Here is an 18,715-nt window from a genome sequence, read left to right on the forward strand (position 1 = left end):
TGGATTGCAGCAGCAGCAAGCCGAAAAGTGCAGGCATGTGAGGGATCTAGAGGTTGACAGCATGTCTTCTTAACGGGAGTCCAGGTGGCCATCTCCACAAATGGACTTTTCAGAATCCTTGGGTGGCACCGTAGTCGGAAACCAATTCTGGTTATCGCTTCTCGGCCTTTTGGCTAAGATCAAGTGTAGTATCTTTTGAAAAGGCAGTTTTGTCCTTGGGCTGCCCTAGTAAATTGATGCATATTACACACTGGTTTGGTGCACTTGTTAGTACGCCAGGTGGCTCATAGAGTTATCTGATGGAAAACATGGCCCTTCAGGATCGAAGTCACTAGGCTGGGTAAGTGTGAGGGCTTTGGAGCAATGTGCCCCAGGAGTAGGCTCCCTGGTGGGAGTCCAAGCTTACTGGGACTGGGAACCCCAGAAAGACTTGGCTTCGTAGCACGCCGCACCTTTGCCAATCATACTTTCTGAGCAACCCCCCCTATTCCTGGCCTCCGGGCTAGGAAGGGGAATTTTTATAAACCCGGTCGGAGGTCCGGTCAGCTTTGGGCTGAGAAACCAACACAGGCTCCAGCTCCACTAGGGTGGCAGCCTAGATGGAAGCTGGGAGCACGAAAACGGCTCTTCTCCGGCTTCGGCTAGGGAGAGCATCGGAGATCCCTAACCCTCGCTGTGGCCTTCTGGCTCGGAGGGATGGGGATGGTTTATTGGGGACCCTCTCCTCCGGGAAGGGTCCACATGAATCCTCGCCTCGTGCGCTGTTTTGGTGTGACTTCGGTCACATTTTTCAGTGCCTTGGATGCAGCTTCAATCAAAAAAAAATCTGTTCTTATCAGTTTAATATCTGATACGTCCCCTATCTGGGGACCATATATTAAATGGATTTTTAGAACAGGGAGATGGAAAAAGAGCTTGCTCTGTCCACTCCACGCATTGACCTGGTATTGCAGTATCTCCAGGACCGGTGCACCCCTTCTTTAATGCAGTTTCTAAAATCAGAAAGAATTGAATTCAATGCTTTTTGTTCATTTTGCTTGTTTGTCGGATTTTGGGATGGACTCTTTGGCTTTGCTTTTCTTCTCCTCATTGGATTTTTCATGTTAAAAGTTGCAGAAGCCAGATGACAAGCTCATTTTGGTTCAACTTCAGCAACTGTGCATTGCATTGCCATGTAATGTAATGTAATGCAATGCTATCTATCTAGCTCTCCCTCTATACTTCCTTTTGGATAAACAGACATATTAGGCAAGCATTTTGGAGCTTTCACCTAATTAACTACAGGTGGTGAGATAAGCTGCACAATATAATTGACCTTTCAGTATATTGTTGCACACACACCATCTATTTAGCAAATGCCCTTGTTATCAACAGCAGCCTTTTAAACTCACCTGAGCTAACAGGTATGTGAGCTGGTTACTCTGCTGCGCTTAAAATTTCTTTTTTGGTTTGCTACAATGCCTTTTCTAAAACGTTGTCTCCCTCTGCTGGAACACTGACTTCTTTCATTTAATGCCTGCAGACTATAAAAGAGAAACCAACCCAAAAAGTTTGGTTGATTAGTCTGTGGCATTCTTTTAAACTGTTGCTTATGGCGGTCTCTGTGAGCTTCTCAGTGACATTCAGCCATCCAGGTATCCCGCCTGCAGTAGACGGAATGTGGCAATGGAACGCTGGCTGCGCGTGTCATAATAGGCTCTGAGCCTTTATATACCTGCGCACAGCAGCAGCCACCTTCAGTCTGCTGCTGGACAGCCAGCAGCAGCAGCAGCAGGAGAGGTAATTAATCAGCAACCCTCCTGCTAAGGGTAGACAGCTGCTCGTTCCACCCCCCCCCCGCCTTAATTGGTTCTCCTCCCTTCCAACGGTGTTGAGGCGGGTGGGAACAGCCGGGGGTTGAGGGTACTGTGCTAAAAGAGGTGGAGTTATGCAGATCTAAAACGCGTGGATTGCAGCAGCAGCAAGCCGAAAAGTGCAGGCATGTGAGGGATCTAGAGGTTGACAGCATGTCTTCTTAACGGGAGTCCAGGTGGCCATCTCCACAAATGGACTTTTCAGAATCCTTGGGTGGCACCGTAGTCGGAAACCAATTCTGGTTATCGCTTCTCGGCCTTTTGGCTAAGATCAAGTGTAGTATCTGTTCTTATCAGTTTAATATCTGATACGTCCCCTATCTGGGGACCATATATTAAATGGATTTTTAGAACAGGGAGATGGAAAAAGAGCTTGCTCTGTCCACTCCACGCATTGACCTGGTATTGCAGTATCTCCAGGACCGGTGCACCCCTTCTTTAATGCAGTTTCTAAAATCAGAAAGAATTGAATTCAATGCTTTTTGTTCATTTTGCTTGTTTGTCGGATTTTGGGATGGACTCTTTGGCTTTGCTTTTCTTCTCCTCATTGGATTTTTCATGTTAAAAGTTGCAGAAGCCAGATGACAAGCTCATTTTGGTTTAACTTCAGCAACTGTGCATTGCATTGCCATGTAATGTAATGTAATGCAATGCTATCTATCTAGCTCTCCCTCTATACTTCCTTTTGGATAAACAGACATATTAGGCAAGCATTTTGGAGCTTTCACCTAAATAACTACAGGTGGTGAGATAAGCTGCACAATATAATTGACCTTTCAGTATATTGTTGCACACACACCATCTATTTAGCAAATGCCCTTGTTATCAACAGCAGCCTTTTAAACTCACCTGAGCTAACAGGTATGTGAGCTGGTTACTCTGCTGCGCTTAAAATTTCTTTTTTGGTTTGCTACAATGCCTTTTCTGAAACGTTGTCTCCCTCTGCTGGAACACTGACTTCTTTCATTTAATGCCTGCAGACTATAAAAGAGAAACCAACCCAAAAAGTTTGGTTGATTAGTCTGTGGCATTCTTTTAAACTGTTGCTTATGGCGGTCTCTGTGAGCTTCTCAGTGACATTCAGCCATCCAGGTATCCCGCCTGCAGTAGACGGAATGTGGCAATGGAACGCTGGCTGCGCGTGTCATAATAGGCTCTGAGCCTTTATATACCTGCGCACAGCAGCAGCCGCCTTCAGTCTGCTGCTGGACAGCCAGCAGCAGCAGCAGCAGGAGAGGTAATTAATCAGCAACCCTCCTGCTAAGGGTAGACAGCTGCTCGTTCCACCCCCCCCCCGCCTTAATTGGTTCTCCTCCCTTCCAACGGTGTTGAGGCGGGTGGGAACAGCCGGGGGTTGAGGGTACTGTGCTAAAAGAGGTGGAGTTATGCAGATCTAAAACGCGTGGATTGCAGCAGCAGCAAGCCGAAAAGTGCAGGCATGTGAGGGATCTAGAGGTTGACAGCATGTCTTCTTAACGGGAGTCCAGGTGGCCATCTCCACAAATGGACTTTTCAGAATCCTTGGGTGGCACCGTAGTCGGAAACCAATTCTGGTTATCGCTTCTCGGCCTTTTGGCTAAGATCAAGTGTAGTATCTGTTCTTATCAGTTTAATATCTGATACGTCCCCTATCTGGGGACCATATATTAAATGGATTTTTAGAACAGGGAGATGGAAAAAGAGCTTGCTCTGTCCACTCCACGCATTGACCTGGTATTGCAGTATCTCCAGGACCGGTGCACCCCTTCTTTAATGCAGTTTCTAAAATCAGAAAGAATTGAATTCAATGCTTTTTGTTCATTTTGCTTGTTTGTCGGATTTTGGGATGGACTCTTTGGCTTTGCTTTTCTTCTCCTCATTGGATTTTTCATGTTAAAAGTTGCAGAAGCCAGATGACAAGCTCATTTTGGTTCAACTTCAGCAACTGTGCATTGCATTGCCATGTAATGTAATGTAATGCAATGCTATCTATCTAGCTCTCCCTCTATACTTCCTTTTGGATAAACAGACATATTAGGCAAGCATTTTGGAGCTTTCACCTAAATAACTACAGGTGGTGAGATAAGCTGCACAATATAATTGACCTTTCAGTATATTGTTGCACACACACCATCTATTTAGCAAATGCCCTTGTTATCAACAGCAGCCTTTTAAACTTACCTGAGCTAACAGGTATGTGAGCTGGTTACTCTGCTGCGCTTAAAATTTCTTTTTTGGTTTGCTACAATGCCTTTTCTGAAACGTTGTCTCCCTCTGCTGGAACACTGACTTCTTTCATTTAATGCCTGCAGACTATAAAAGAGAAACCAACCCAAAAAGTTTGGTTGATTAGTCTGTGGCATTCTTTTAAACTGTTGCTTATGGCGGTCTCTGTGAGCTTCTCAGTGACATTCAGCCATCCAGGTATCCCGCCTGCAGTAGACGGAATGTGGCAATGGAACGCTGGCTGCGCGTGTCATAATAGGCTCTGAGCCTTTATATACCTGCGCACAGCAGCAGCCACCTTCAGTCTGCTGCTGGACAGCCAGCAGCAGCAGCAGCAGGAGAGGTAATTAATCAGCAACCCTCCTGCTAAGGGTAGACAGCTGCTCGTTCCACCCCCCCCCCGCCTTAATTGGTTCTCCTCCCTTCCAACGGTGTTGAGGCGGGTGGGAACAGCCGGGGGTTGAGGGTACTGTGCTAAAAGAGGTGGAGTTATGCAGATCTAAAACGCGTGGATTGCAGCAGCAGCAAGCCGAAAAGTGCAGGCATGTGAGGGATCTAGAGGTTGACAGCATGTCTTCTTAACGGGAGTCCAGGTGGCCATCTCCACAAATGGACTTTTCAGAATCCTTGGGTGGCACCGTAGTCAGAAACCAATTCTGGTTATCGCTTCTCGGCCTTTTGGCTAAGATCAAGTGTAGTATCTGTTCTTATCAGTTTAATATCTGATACGTCCCCTATCTGGGGACCATATATTAAATGGATTTTTAGAACAGGGAGATGGAAAAAGAGCTTGCTCTGTCCACTCCACGCATTGACCTGGTATTGCAGTATCTCCAGGACCGGTGCACCCCTTCTTTAATGCAGCTTCTAAAATCAGAAAGAATTGAATTCAATGCTTTTTGTTCATTTTGCTTGTTTGTCGGATTTTGGGATGGACTCTTTGGCTTTGCTTTTCTTCTCCTCATTGGATTTTTCATGTTAAAAGTTGCAGAAGCCAGATGACAAGCTCATTTTGGTTCAACTTCAGCAACTGTGCATTGCATTGCCATGTAATGTAATGTAATGCAATGCTATCTATCTAGCTCTCCCTCTATACTTCCTTTTGGATAAACAGACATATTAGGCAAGCATTTTGGAGCTTTCACCTAAATAACTACAGGTGGTGAGATAAGCTGCACAATATAATTGACCTTTCAGTATATTGTTGCACACACACCATCTATTTAGCAAATGCCCTTGTTATCAACAGCAGCCTTTTAAACTCACCTGAGCTAACAGGTATGTGAGCTGGTTACTCTGCTGCGCTTAAAATTTCTTTTTTGGTTTGCTACAATGCCTTTTCTGAAACGTTGTCTCCCTCTGCTAGAACACTGACTTCTTTCATTTAATGCCTGCAGACTATAAAAGAGAAACCAACCCAAAAAGTTTGGTTGATTAGTCTGTGGCATTCTTTTAAACTGTTGCTTATGGCGGTCTCTGTGAGCTTCTCAGTGACATTCAGCCATCCAGGTATCCCGCCTGCAGTAGACGGAATGTGGCAATGGAACGCTGGATGCGCGTGTCATAATAGGCTCTGAGCCTTTATATACCTGTGCACAGCAGCAGCCACCTTCAGTCTGCTGCTGGACAGCCAGCAGCAGCAGCAGCAGGAGAGGTAATTAATCAGCAACCCTCCTGCTAAGGGTAGACAGCTGCTCGTTCCACCCCCCCCCCGCCTTAATTGGTTCTCCTCCCTTCCAACGGTGTTGAGGCGGGTGGGAACAGCCGGGGGTTGAGGGTACTGTGCTAAAAGAGGTGGAGTTATGCAGATCTAAAACGCGTGGATTGCAGCAGCAGCAAGCCGAAAAGTGCAGGCATGTGAGGGATCTAGAGGTTGACAGCATGTCTTCTTAACGGGAGTCCAGGTGGCCATCTCCACAAATGGACTTTTCAGAATCCTTGGGTGGCACCGTAGTCGGAAACCAATTCTGGTTATCGCTTCTCGGCCTTTTGGCTAAGATCAAGTGTAGTATCTGTTCTTATCAGTTTAATATCTGATACGTCCCCTATCTGGGGACCATATATTAAATGGATTTTTAGAACAGGGAGATGGAAAAAGAGCTTGCTCTGTCCACTCCACGCATTGACCTGGTATTGCAGTATCTCCAGGACCGGTGCACCCCTTCTTTAATGCAGTTTCTAAAATCAGAAAGAATTGAATTCAATGCTTTTTGTTCATTTTGCTTGTTTGTCGGATTTTGGGATGGACTCTTTGGCTTTGCTTTTCTTCTCCTCATTGGATTTTTCATGTTAAAAGTTGCAGAAGCCAGATGACAAGTTCATTTTGGTTCAACTTCAGCAACTGTGCATTGCATTGCCATGTAATGTAATGTAATGCAATGCTATCTATCTAGCTCTCCCTCTATACTTCCTTTTGGATAAACAGACATATTAGGCAAGCATTTTGGAGCTTTCACCTAAATAACTACAGGTGGTGAGATAAGCTGCACAATATAATTGACCTTTCAGTATATTGTTGCACACACACCATCTATTTAGCAAATGCCCTTGTTATCAACAGCAGCCTTTTAAACTCACCTGAGCTAACAGGTATGTGAGCTGGTTACTCTGCTGCGCTTAAAATTTCTTTTTTGGTTTGCTACAATGCCTTTTCTGAAACGTTGTCTCCCTCTGCTGGAACACTGACTTCTTTCATTTAATGCCTGCAGACTATAAAAGAGAAACCAACCCAAAAAGTTTGGTTGATTAGTCTGTGGCATTCTTTTAAACTGTTGCTTATGGCGGTCTCTGTGAGCTTCTCAGTGACATTCAGCCATCCAGGTATCCCGCCTGCAGTAGACGGAATGTGGCAATGGAACGCTGGCTGCGCGTGTCATAATAGGCTCTGAGCCTTTATATACCTGCGCACAGCAGCAGCCACCTTCAGTCTGCTGCTGGACAGCCAGCAGCAGCAGCAGCAGGAGAGGTAATTAATCAGCAACCCTCCTGCTAAGGGTAGACAGCTGCTCGTTCCACCCCCCCCCCGCCTTAATTGGTTCTCCTCCCTTCCAACGGTGTTGAGGCGGGTGGGAACAGCCGGGGGTTGAGGGTACTGTGCTAAAAGAGGTGGAGTTATGCAGATCTAAAACGCGTGGATTGCAGCAGCAGCAAGCCGAAAAGTGCAGGCATGTGAGGGATCTAGAGGTTGACAGCATGTCTTCTTAACGGGAGTCCAGGTGGCCATCTCCACAAATGGACTTTTCAGAATCCTTGGGTGGCACCGTAGTCGGAAACCAATTCTGGTTATCGCTTCTCGGCCTTTTGGCTAAGATCAAGTGTAGTATCTGTTCTTATCAGTTTAATATCTGATACGTCCCCTATCTGGGGACCATATATTAAATGGATTTTTAGAACAGGGAGATGGAAAAAGAGCTTGCTCTGTCCACTCCACGCATTGACCTGGTATTGCAGTATCTCCAGGACCGGTGCACCCCTTCTTTAATGCAGTTTCTAAAATCAGAAAGAATTGAATTCAATGCTTTTTGTTCATTTTGCTTGTTTGTCGGATTTTGGGATGGACTCTTTGGCTTTGCTTTTCTTCTCCTCATTGGATTTTTCATGTTAAAAGTTGCAGAAGCCAGATGACAAGCTCATTTTGGTTCAACTTCAGCAACTGTGCATTGCATTGCCATGTAATGTAATGTAATGCAATGCTATCTATCTAGCTCTCCCTCTATACTTCCTTTTGGATAAACAGACATATTAGGCAAGCATTTTGGAGCTTTCACCTAAATAACTACAGGTGGTGAGATAAGCTGCACAATATAATTGACCTTTCAGTATATTGTTGCACACACACCATCTATTTAGCAAATGCCCTTGTTATCAACAGCAGCCTTTTAAACTCACCTGAGCTAACAGGTATGTGAGCTGGTTACTCTGCTGCGCCTAAAATTTCTTTTTTGGTTTGCTACAATGCCTTTTCTGAAACGTTGTCTCCCTCTGCTGGAACACTGACTTCTTTCATTTAATGCCTGCAGACTATAAAAGAGAAACCAACCCAAAAAGTTTGGTTGATTAGTCTGTGGCATTCTTTTAAACTGTTGCTTATGGCGGTCTCTGTGAGCTTCTCAGTGACATTCAGCCATCCAGGTATCCCGCCTGCAGTAGACGGAATGTGGCAATGGAACGCTGGCTGCGCGTGTCATAATAGGCTCTGAGCCTTTATATACCTGCGCACAGCAGCAGCCACCTTCAGTCTGCTGCTGGACAGCCAGCAGCAGCAGCAGCAGGAGAGGTAATTAATCAGCAACCCTCCTGCTAAGGGTAGACAGCTGCTCGTTCCACCCCCCCCCCCACCTTAATTGGTTCTCCTCCCTTCCAACGGTGTTGAGGCGGGTGGGAACAGCCGGGGGTTGAGGTTACTGTGCTAAAAGAGGTGGAGTTATGCAGATCTAAAACGCGTGGATTGCAGCAGCAGCAAGCCGAAAAGTGCAGGCATGTGAGGGATCTAGAGGTTGACAGCATGTCTTCTTAACGGGAGTCCAGGTGGCCATCTCCACAAATGGACTTTTCAGAATCCTTGGGTGGCACCGTAGTCGGAAACCAATTCTGGTTATCGCTTCTCGGCCTTTTGGCTAAGATCAAGTGTAGTATCTGTTCTTATCAGTTTAATATCTGATACGTCCCCTATCTGGGGACCATATATTAAATGGATTTTTAGAACAGGGAGATGGAAAAAGAGCTTGCTCTGTCCACTCCACGCATTGACCTGGTATTGCAGTATCTCCAGGACCGGTGCACCCCTTCTTTAATGCAGTTTCTAAAATCAGAAAGAATTGAATTCAATGCTTTTTGTTAATTTTGCTTGTTTGTCGGATTTTGGGATGGACTCTTTGGCTTTGCTTTTCTTCTCCTCATTGGATTTTTCATGTTAAAAGTTGCAGAAGCCAGATGACAAGCTCATTTTGGTTCAACTTCAGCAACTGTGCATTGCATTGCCATGTAATGTAATGTAATGCAATGCTATCTATCTAGCTCTCCCTCTATACTTCCTTTTGGATAAACAGACATATTAGGCAAGCATTTTGGAGCTTTCACCTAAATAACTACAGGTGGTGAGATAAGCTGCACAATATAATTGACCTTTCAGTATATTGTTGCACACACACCATCTATTTAGCAAATGCCCTTGTTATCAACAGCAGCCTTTTAAACTCACCTGAGCTAACAGGTATGTGAGCTGGTTACTCTGCTGCGCTTAAAATTTCTTTTTTGGTTTGCTACAATGCCTTTTCTGAAACGTTGTCTCCCTCTGCTGGAACACTGACTTCTTTCATTTAATGCCTGCAGACTATAAAAGAGAAACCAACCCAAAAAGTTTGGTTGATTAGTCTGTGGCATTCTTTTAAACTGTTGCTTATGGCGGTCTCTGTGAGCTTCTCAGTGACATTCAGCCATCCAGGTATCCCGCCTGCAGTAGACGGAATGTGGCAATGGAACGCTGGCTGCGCGTGTCATAATAGGCTCTGAGCCTTTATATACCTGCGCACAGCAGCAGCCACCTTCAGTCTGCTGCTGGACAGCCAGCAGCAGCAGCAGCAGGAGAGGTAATTAATCAGCAACCCTCCTGCTAAGGGTAGACAGCTGCTCGTTCCACCCCCCCCCCGCCTTAATTGGTTCTCCTCCCTTCCAACGGTGATGAGGCGGGTGGGAACAGCCGGGGGTTGAGGGTACTGTGCTAAAAGAGGTGGAGTTATGCAGATCTAAAACGCGTGGATTGCAGCAGCAGCAAGCCGAAAAGTGCAGGCATGTGAGGGATCTAGAGGTTGACAGCATGTCTTCTTAACGGGAGTCCAGGTGGCCATCTCCACAAATGGACTTTTCAGAATCCTTGGGTGGCACCGTAGTCGGAAACCAATTCTGGTTATCGCTTCTCGGCCTTTTGGCTAAGATCAAGTGTAGTATCTGTTCTTATCAGTTTAATATCTGATACGTCCCCTATCTGGGGACCATATATTAAATGGATTTTTAGAACAGGGAGATGGAAAAAGAGCTTGCTCTGTCCACTCCACGCATTGACCTGGTATTGCAGTATCTCCAGGACCGGTGCACCCCTTCTTTAATGCAGTTTCTAAAATCAGAAAGAATTGAATTCAATGCTTTTTGTTCATTTTGCTTGTTTGTCGGATTTTGGGATGGACTCTTTGGCTTTGCTTTTCTTCTCCTCATTGGATTTTTCATGTTAAAAGGTGCAGAAGCCAGATGACAAGCTCATTTTGGTTCAACTTCAGCAACTGTGCATTGCATTGCCATGTAATGTAATGTAATGCAATGCTATCTATCTAGCTCTCCCTCTATACTTCCTTTTGGATAAACAGACATATTAGGCAAGCATTTTGGAGCTTTCACCTAAATAACTACAGGTGGTGAGATAAGCTGCACAATATAATTGACCTTTCAGTATATTGTTGCACACACACCATCTATTTAGCAAATGCCCTTGTTATCAACAGCAGCCTTTTAAACTCACCTGAGCTAACAGGTATGTGAGCTGGTTACTCTGCTGCGCCTAAAATTTCTTTTTTGGTTTGCTACAATGCCTTTTCTGAAACGTTGTCTCCCTCTGCTGGAACACTGACTTCTTTCATTTAATGCCTGCAGACTATAAAAGAGAAACCAACCCAAAAAGTTTGGTTGATTAGTCTGTGGCATTCTTTTAAACTGTTGCTTATGGCGGTCTCTGTGAGCTTCTCAGTGACATTCAGCCATCCAGGTATCCCGCCTGCAGTAGACGGAATGTGGCAATGGAACGCTGGCTGCGCGTGTCATAATAGGCTCTGAGCCTTTATATACCTGCGCACAGCAGCAGCCACCTTCAGTCTGCTGCTGGACAGCCAGCAGCAGCAGCAGCAGGAGAGGTAATTAATCAGCAACCCTCCTGCTAAGGGTAGACAGCTGCTCGTTCCACCCCCCCCCCCCACCTTAATTGGTTCTCCTCCCTTCCAACGGTGTTGAGGCGGGTGGGAACAGCCGGGGGTTGAGGGTACTGTGCTAAAAGAGGTGGAGTTATGCAGATCTAAAACGCGTGGATTGCAGCAGCAGCAAGCCGAAAAGTGCAGGCATGTGAGGGATCTAGAGGTTGACAGCATGTCTTCTTAACGGGAGTCCAGGTGGCCATCTCCACAAATGGACTTTTCAGAATCCTTGGGTGGCACCGTAGTCGGAAACCAATTCTGGTTATCGCTTCTCGGCCTTTTGGCTAAGATCAAGTGTAGTATCTGTTCTTATCAGTTTAATATCTGATACGTCCCCTATCTGGGGACCATATATTAAATGGATTTTTAGAACAGGGAGATGGAAAAAGAGCTTGCTCTGTCCACTCCACGCATTGACCTGGTATTGCAGTATCTCCAGGACCGGTGCACCCCTTCTTTAATGCAGTTTCTAAAATCAGAAAGAATTGAATTCAATGCTTTTTGTTCATTTTGCTTCTTTGTCGGATTTTGGGATGGACTCTTTGGCTTTGCTTTTCTTCTCCTCATTGGATTTTTCATGTTAAAAGTTGCAGAAGCCAGATGACAAGCTCATTTTGGTTCAACTTCAGCAACTGTGCATTGCATTGCCATGTAATGTAATGTAATGCAATGCTATCTATCTAGCTCTCCCTCTATACTTCCTTTTGGATAAACAGACATATTAGGCAAGCATTTTGGAGCTTTCACCTAAATAACTACAGGTGGTGAGATAAGCTGCACAATATAATTGACCTTTCAGTATATTGTTGCACACACACCATCTATTTAGCAAATGCCCTTGTTATCAACAGCAGCCTTTTAAACTCACCTGAGCTAACAGGTATGTGAGCTGGTTACTCTGCTGCGCTTAAAATTTCTTTTTTGGTTTGCTACAATGCCTTTTCTGAAACGTTGTCTCCCTCTGCTGGAACACTGACTTCTTTCATTTAATGCCTGCAGACTATAAAAGAGAAACCAACCCAAAAAGTTTGGTTGATTAGTCTGTGGCATTCTTTTAAACTGTTGCTTATGGCGGTCTCTGTGAGCTTCTCAGTGACATTCAGCCATCCAGGTATCCCGCCTGCAGTAGACGGAATGTGGCAATGGAACGCTGGCTGCGCGTGTCATAATAGGCTCTGAGCCTTTATATACCTGCGCACAGCAGCAGCCACCTTCAGTCTGCTGCTGGACAGCCAGCAGCAGCAGCAGCAGGAGAGGTAATTAATCAGCAACCCTCCTGCTAAGGGTAGACAGCTGCTCGTTCCACCCCCCCCCCCCGCCTTAATTGGTTCTCCTCCCTTCCAACGGTGTTGAGGCGGGTGGGAACAGCCGGGGGTTGAGGGTACTGTGCTAAAAGAGGTGGAGTTATGCAGATCTAAAACGCGTGGATTGCAGCAGCAGCAAGCCGAAAAGTGCAGGCATGTGAGGGATCTAGAGGTTGACAGCATGTCTTCTTAACGGGAGTCCAGGTGGCCATCTCCACAAATGGACTTTTCAGAATCCTTGGGTGGCACCGTAGTCGGAAACCAATTCTGGTTATCGCTTCTCGGCCTTTTGGCTAAGATCAAGTGTAGTATCTGTTCTTATCAGTTTAATATCTGATACGTCCCCTATCTGGGGACCATATATTAAATGGATTTTTAGAACAGGGAGATGGAAAAAGAGCTTGCTCTGTCCACTCCACGCATTGACCTCGTATTGCAGTATCTCCAGGACCGGTGCACCCCTTCTTTAATGCAGTTTCTAAAATCAGAAAGAATTGAATTCAATGCTTTTTGTTCATTTTGCTTGTTTGTCGGATTTTGGGATGGACTCTTTGGCTTTGCTTTTCTTCTCCTCATTGGATTTTTCATGTTAAAAGTTGCAGAAGCCAGATGACAAGCTCATTTTGGTTCAACTTCAGCAACTGTGCATTGCATTGCCATGTAATGTAATGTAATGCAATGCTATCTATCTAGCTCTCCCTCTATACTTCCTTTTGGATAAACAGACATATTAGGCAAGCATTTTGGAGCTTTCACCTAAATAACTACAGGTGGTGAGATAAGCTGCACAATATAATTGACCTTTCAGTATATTGTTGCACACACACCATCTATTTAGCAAATGCCCTTGTTATCAACAGCAGCCTTTTAAACTCACCTGAGCTAACAGGTATGTGAGCTGGTTACTCTGCTGCGCTTAAAATTTCTTTTTTGGTTTGCTACAATGCCTTTTCTGAAACGTTGTCTCCCTCTGCTGGAACACTGACTTCTTTCATTTAATGCCTGCAGACTATAAAAGAGAAACCAACCCAAAAAGTTTGGTTGATTAGTCTGTGGCATTCTTTTAAACTGTTGCTTATGGCGGTCTCTGTGAGCTTCTCAGTGACATTCAGCCATCCAGGTATCCCGCCTGCAGTAGACGGAATGTGGCAATGGAACGCTGGCTGCGCGTGTCATAATAGGCTCTGAGCCTTTATATACCTGCGCACAGCAGCAGCCACCTTCAGTCTGCTGCTGGACAGCCAGCAGCAGCAGCAGCAGGAGAGGTAATTAATCAGCAACCCTCCTGCTAAGGGTAGACAGCTGCTCGTTCCACCCCCCCCCCGCCTTAATTGGTTCTCCTCCCTTCCAACGGTGTTGAGGCGGGTGGGAACAGCCGGGGGTTGAGGGTACTGTGCTAAAAGAGGTGGAGTTATGCAGATCTAAAACGCGTGGATTGCAGCAGCAGCAAGCCGAAAAGTGCAGGCATGTGAGGGATCTAGAGGTTGACAGCATGTCTTCTTAACGGGAGTCCAGGTGGCCATCTCCACAAATGGACTTTTCAGAATCCTTGGGTGGCACCGTAGTCGGAAACCAATTCTGGTTATCGCTTCTCGGCCTTTTGGCTAAGATCAAGTGTAGTATCTGTTCTTATCAGTTTAATATCTGATACGTTTCCTATCTGGGGACCATATATTAAATGGATTTTTAGAACAGGGAGATGGAAAAAGAGCTTGCTCTGTCCACTCCACGCATTGACCTGGTATTGCAGTATCTCCAGGACCGGTGCACCCCTTCTTTAATGCAGTTTCTAAAATCAGAAAGAATTGAATTCAATGCTTTTTGTTCATTTTGCTTGTTTGTCGGATTTTGGGATGGACTCTTTGGCTTTGCTTTTCTTCTCCTCATTGGATTTTTCATGTTAAAAGTTGCAGAAGCCAGATGACAAGCTCATTTTGGTTCAACTTCAGCAACTGTGCATTGCATTGCCATGTAATGTAATGTAATGCAATGCTATCTATCTAGCTCTCCCTCTATACTTCCTTTTGGATAAACAGACATATTAGGCAAGCATTTTGGAGCTTTCACCTAAATAACTACAGGTGGTGAGATAAGCTGCACAATATAATTGACCTTTCAGTATATTGTTGCACACACAGCATCTATTTAGCAAATGCCCTTGTTATCAACAGCAGCCTTTTAAACTCACCTGAGCTAACAGGTATGTGAGCTGGTTACTCTGCTGCGCTTAAAATTTCTTTTTTGGTTTGCTACAATGCCTTTTCTGAAACGTTGTCTCCCTCTGCTGGAACACTGACTTCTTTCATTTAATGCCTGCAGACTATAAAAGAGAAACCAACCCAAAAAGTTTGGTTGATTAGTCTGTGGCATTCTTTTAAACTGTTGCTTATGGTGGTCTCTGTGAGCTTCTCAGTGACATTCAGCCATCCAGGTATCCCGCCTGCAGTAGACGGAATGTGGCAATGGAACGCTGGCTGCGCGTGTCATAATAGGCTCTGAGCCTTTATATACCTGCGCACAGCAGCAGCCACCTTCAGTCTGCTGCTGGACAGCCAGCAGCAGCAGCAGCAGGAGAGGTAATTAATCAGCAACCCTCCTGCTAAGGGTAGACAGCTGCTCGTTCCACCCCCCCCCCCGCCTTAATTGGTTCTCCTCCCTTCCAACGGTGTTGAGGCGGGTGGGAACAGCCGGGGGTTGAGGGTACTGTGCTAAAAGAGGTGGAGTTATGCAGATCTAAAACGCGTGGATTGCAGCAGCAGCAAGCCGAAAAGTGCAGGCATGTGAGGGATCTAGAGGTTGACAGCATGTCTTCTTAACGGGAGTCCAGGTGGCCATCTCCACAAATGGACTTTTCAGAATCCTTGGGTGGCACCGTAGTCGGAAACCAATTCTGGTTATCGCTTCTCGGCCTTTTGGCTAAGATCAAGTGTAGTATCTGTTCTTATCAGTTTAATATCTGATACGTCCCCTATCTGGGGACCATATATTAAATGGATTTTTAGAACAGGGAGATGGAAAAAGAGCTTGCTCTGTCCACTCCACGCATTGACCTCGTATTGCAGTATCTCCAGGACCGGTGCACCCCTTCTTTAATGCAGTTTCTAAAATCAGAAAGAATTGAATTCAGTGCTTTTTGTTCATTTTGCTTGTTTGTCGGATTTTGGGATGGACTCTTTGGCTTTGCTTTTCTTCTCCTCATTGGATTTTTCATGTTAAAAGTTGCAGAAGCCAGATGACAAGCTCATTTTGGTTCAACTTCAGCAACTGTGCATTGCATTGCCATGTAATGTAATGTAATGCAATGCTATCTATCTAGCTCTCCCTCTATACTTCCTTTTGGATAAACAGACATATTAGGCAAGCATTTTGGAGCTTTCACCTAAATAACTACAGGTGGTGAGATAAGCTGCACAATATAATTGACCTTTCAGTATATTGTTGCACACACAGCATCTATTTAGCAAATGCCCTTGTTATCAACAGCAGCCTTTTAAACTCACCTGAGCTAACAGGTATGTGAGCTGGTTACTCTGCTGCGCTTAAAATTTCTTTTTTGGTTTGCTACAATGCCTTTTCTGAAACGTTGTCTCCCTCTGCTGGAACACTGACTTCTTTCATTTAATGCCTGCAGACTATAAAAGAGAAACCAACCCAAAAAGTTTGGTTGATTAGTCTGTGGCATTCTTTTAAACTGTTGCTTATGGCGGTCTCTGTGAGCTTCTCAGTGACATTCAGCCATCCAGGTATCCCGCCTGCAGTAGACGGAATGTGGCAATGGAACGCTGGCTGCGCGTGTCATAATAGGCTCTGAGCCTTTATATACCTGCGCACAGCAGCAGCCACCTTCAGTCTGCTGCTGGACAGCCAGCAGCAGCAGCAGCAGGAGAGGTAATTAATCAGCAACCCTCCTGCTAAGGGTAGACAGCTGCTCGTTCCACCCCCCCCCCCGCCTTAATTGGTTCTCCTCCCTTCCAACGGTGTTGAGGCGGGTGGGAACAGCCGGGGGTTGAGGGTACTGTGCTAAAAGAGGTGGAGTTATGCAGATCTAAAACGCGTGGATTGCAGCAGCAGCAAGCCGAAAAGTGCAGGCATGTGAGGGATCTAGAGGTTGACAGCATGTCTTCTTAACGGGAGTCCAGGTGGCCATCTCCACAAATGGACTTTTCAGAATCCTTGGGTGGCACCGTAGTCGGAAACCAATTCTGGTTATCGCTTCTCGGCCTTTTGGCTAAGATCAAGTGTAGTATCTGTTCTTATCAGTTTAATATCTGATACGTCCCCTATCTGGGGACCATATATTAAATGGATTTTTAGAACAGGGAGATGGAAAAAGAGCTTGCTCTGTCCACTCCACGCATTGACCTCGTATTGCAGTATCTCCAGGACCGGTGCACCCCTTCTTTAATGCAGTTTCTAAAATCAGAAAGAATTGAATTCAATGCTTTTTGTTCATTTTGCTTGTTTGTCGGATTTTGGGATGGACTCTTTGGCTTTGCTTTTCTTCTCCTCATTGGATTTTTCATGTTAAAAGTTGCAGAAGCCAGATGACAAGCTCATTTTGGTTCAACTTCAGCAACTGTGCATTGCATTGCCATGTAATGTAATGTAATGCAATGCTATCTATCTAGCTCTCCCTCTATACTTCCTTTTGGATAAACAGACATATTAGGCAAGCATTTTGGAGCTTTCACCTAAATAACTACAGGTGGTGAGATAAGCTGCACAATATAATTGACCTTTCAGTATATTGTTGCACACACACCATCTATTTAGCAAATGCCCTTGTTATCAACAGCAGCCTTTTAAACTCAACTGAGCTAACAGGTATGTGAGCTGGTTACTCTGCTGCGCTTAAAATTTCTTTTTTGGTTTGCTACAATGCCTTTTCTGAAACGTTGTCTCCCTCTGCTGGAACACTGACTTCTTTCATTTAATGCCTGCAGACTATAAAAGAGAAACCAACCCAAAAAGTTTGGTTGATTAGTCTGTGGCATTCTTTTAAACTGTTGCTTATGGCGGTCTCTGTGAGCTTCTCAGTGACATTCAGCCATCCAGGTATCCCGCCTGCAGTAGACGGAATGTGGCAATGGAACGCTGGCTGCGCGTGTCATAATAGGCTCTGAGCCTTTATATATCTGCGCACAGCAGCAGCCACCTTCAGTCTGCTGCTGGACAGCCAGCAGCAGCAGCAGCAGGAGAGGTAATTAATCAGCAACCCTCCTGCTAAGGGTAGACAGCTGCTCGTTCCACCCCCCCCCGCCTTAATTGGTTCTCCTCCCTTCCAACGGTGTTGAGGCGGGTGGGAACAGCCGGGGGTTGAGGGTACTGTGCTAAAAGAGGTGGAGTTATGCAGATCTAAAACGCGTGGATTGCAGCAGCAGCAAGCCGAAAAGTGCAGGCATGTGAGGGATCTAGAGGTTGACAGCATGTCTTCTTAACGGGAGTCCAGGTGGCCATCTCCACAAATGGACTTTTCAGAATCCTTGGGTGGCACCGTAGTCGGAAACCAATTCTGGTTATCGCTTCTCGGCCTTTTGGCTAAGATCAAGTGTAGTATCTGTTCTTTTAAGAACACAAGAGCTACGATCTACACTTGACGAGAGCGATTGAACTCGGAAGGAGAAGAGCTTCGGAGCCCAGCTGACATCGGAGAAGGAAGGCGGATATCGGTGGGAGGAAGAAGCTCTAAAGAATCCAGAAGAAGACGAAGACTCGGAGAAGAATCGGGCTGTCCTGTGGAATCTTCGAGGAAGAAAATCATCGAGACAAAGACCTTTCGGGGAATTTGTCCAGAACACGACGGGAGAAGAATCTGCATAGCTCCACCCATTCCGGGAAGAGTTCCAGATCCAGCTCCAAGAAGTAACTGCAGGAGGAAAGCCATGGCAAGCGCTGCGAGGAAGGCCGAAAAGAAGAGCCTGGAGCAGGGGACAGCCAGGAGGGCCCAGCCAGGAGCCGATTCTGACCCCAAGGACTCTGCCTCCACGACTGGCCAGCAGAAGGGACCCCAGAAGCCCCGCCACGAAGCTCCAGCCCTGGAGCCATGGATGCGGCAGACGGTGGCCCTGAAGCTGAAGGAAGTGGATGGGAGGGTGCCGGACATGTCCTCGGACATGTTCTGCCAGAAGATGCTGCTGGATCGAGGCTTCTCCAGATCAGACACCCTCAGCATCCAGACCTTCTTGACGGGGATCTTCTTCGTCACCTTCGCCACTGTGAACACCTGCAGGAGGTTCTGGGAAATGGTAAGCGCAAAAGGACCGGATAATTCTTTCTCTGCCTTTACAGGTAGCTGCCCTATCCAGAGGGACGAAAGGAGGATCACGGTCTCCATGCGCAACCCGCACACCCCAGGCCAAGACATCTGTACCTTCCTGAGACGCTTCTGTTTGGTTGT

General features: G+C 45.9%; 13 non-coding genes and 2 pseudogenes across 13 annotated transcripts; all 15 read left to right on the forward strand.

Moving 5' to 3' along the window:
* Positions 1–153: 153 nt before the first annotated feature.
* LOC141201002 (U2 spliceosomal RNA) lies at positions 154–269 on the forward strand (annotated as a pseudogene).
* Positions 270–793: 524 nt separating this feature from the next.
* LOC141200815 (U2 spliceosomal RNA) lies at positions 794–978 on the forward strand. Its single transcript, XR_012272524.1, has one exon. It is a non-coding gene; the product is annotated as a U2 spliceosomal RNA (small nuclear RNA).
* Positions 979–2,098: 1,120 nt separating this feature from the next.
* LOC141201062 (U2 spliceosomal RNA) lies at positions 2,099–2,289 on the forward strand. Its single transcript, XR_012272642.1, has one exon. It is a non-coding gene; the product is annotated as a U2 spliceosomal RNA (small nuclear RNA).
* Positions 2,290–3,409: 1,120 nt separating this feature from the next.
* Positions 3,410–3,600, forward strand: LOC141201069 (U2 spliceosomal RNA). The gene has a single exon (XR_012272643.1). It is a non-coding gene; the product is annotated as a U2 spliceosomal RNA (small nuclear RNA).
* A 1,120-nt stretch (positions 3,601–4,720) lies between these two features.
* Positions 4,721–4,911, forward strand: LOC141201070 (U2 spliceosomal RNA). The gene has a single exon (XR_012272644.1). It is a non-coding gene; the product is annotated as a U2 spliceosomal RNA (small nuclear RNA).
* Positions 4,912–6,031: 1,120 nt separating this feature from the next.
* On the forward strand, positions 6,032–6,222 carry LOC141201071 (U2 spliceosomal RNA). The gene has a single exon (XR_012272645.1). It is a non-coding gene; the product is annotated as a U2 spliceosomal RNA (small nuclear RNA).
* A 1,120-nt stretch (positions 6,223–7,342) lies between these two features.
* Positions 7,343–7,533, forward strand: LOC141201072 (U2 spliceosomal RNA). Its single transcript, XR_012272646.1, has one exon. It is a non-coding gene; the product is annotated as a U2 spliceosomal RNA (small nuclear RNA).
* A 1,121-nt stretch (positions 7,534–8,654) lies between these two features.
* On the forward strand, positions 8,655–8,845 carry LOC141201074 (U2 spliceosomal RNA). Its single transcript, XR_012272648.1, has one exon. It is a non-coding gene; the product is annotated as a U2 spliceosomal RNA (small nuclear RNA).
* A 1,120-nt stretch (positions 8,846–9,965) lies between these two features.
* LOC141201075 (U2 spliceosomal RNA) lies at positions 9,966–10,156 on the forward strand. The gene has a single exon (XR_012272649.1). It is a non-coding gene; the product is annotated as a U2 spliceosomal RNA (small nuclear RNA).
* Positions 10,157–11,278: 1,122 nt separating this feature from the next.
* LOC141201076 (U2 spliceosomal RNA) lies at positions 11,279–11,469 on the forward strand. Its single transcript, XR_012272650.1, has one exon. It is a non-coding gene; the product is annotated as a U2 spliceosomal RNA (small nuclear RNA).
* Positions 11,470–12,591: 1,122 nt separating this feature from the next.
* Positions 12,592–12,782, forward strand: LOC141200714 (U2 spliceosomal RNA). The gene has a single exon (XR_012272426.1). It is a non-coding gene; the product is annotated as a U2 spliceosomal RNA (small nuclear RNA).
* A 1,120-nt stretch (positions 12,783–13,902) lies between these two features.
* LOC141200594 (U2 spliceosomal RNA) lies at positions 13,903–14,093 on the forward strand. The gene has a single exon (XR_012272310.1). It is a non-coding gene; the product is annotated as a U2 spliceosomal RNA (small nuclear RNA).
* Positions 14,094–15,214: 1,121 nt separating this feature from the next.
* On the forward strand, positions 15,215–15,405 carry LOC141200715 (U2 spliceosomal RNA). The gene has a single exon (XR_012272427.1). It is a non-coding gene; the product is annotated as a U2 spliceosomal RNA (small nuclear RNA).
* Positions 15,406–16,526: 1,121 nt separating this feature from the next.
* LOC141200716 (U2 spliceosomal RNA) lies at positions 16,527–16,717 on the forward strand. The gene has a single exon (XR_012272428.1). It is a non-coding gene; the product is annotated as a U2 spliceosomal RNA (small nuclear RNA).
* Positions 16,718–17,836: 1,119 nt separating this feature from the next.
* LOC141200970 (U2 spliceosomal RNA) lies at positions 17,837–17,926 on the forward strand (annotated as a pseudogene).
* Positions 17,927–18,715: the final 789 nt, after the last annotated feature.

This window comes from Phyllobates terribilis, unplaced genomic scaffold (genome assembly GCF_046119375.1).
Source record: "Phyllobates terribilis strain yellow unplaced genomic scaffold, ASM4611937v1 Scaffold_108__1_contigs__length_5656254, whole genome shotgun sequence".
Classification (NCBI taxonomy): Eukaryota; Metazoa; Chordata; class Amphibia; order Anura; family Dendrobatidae; genus Phyllobates; species Phyllobates terribilis.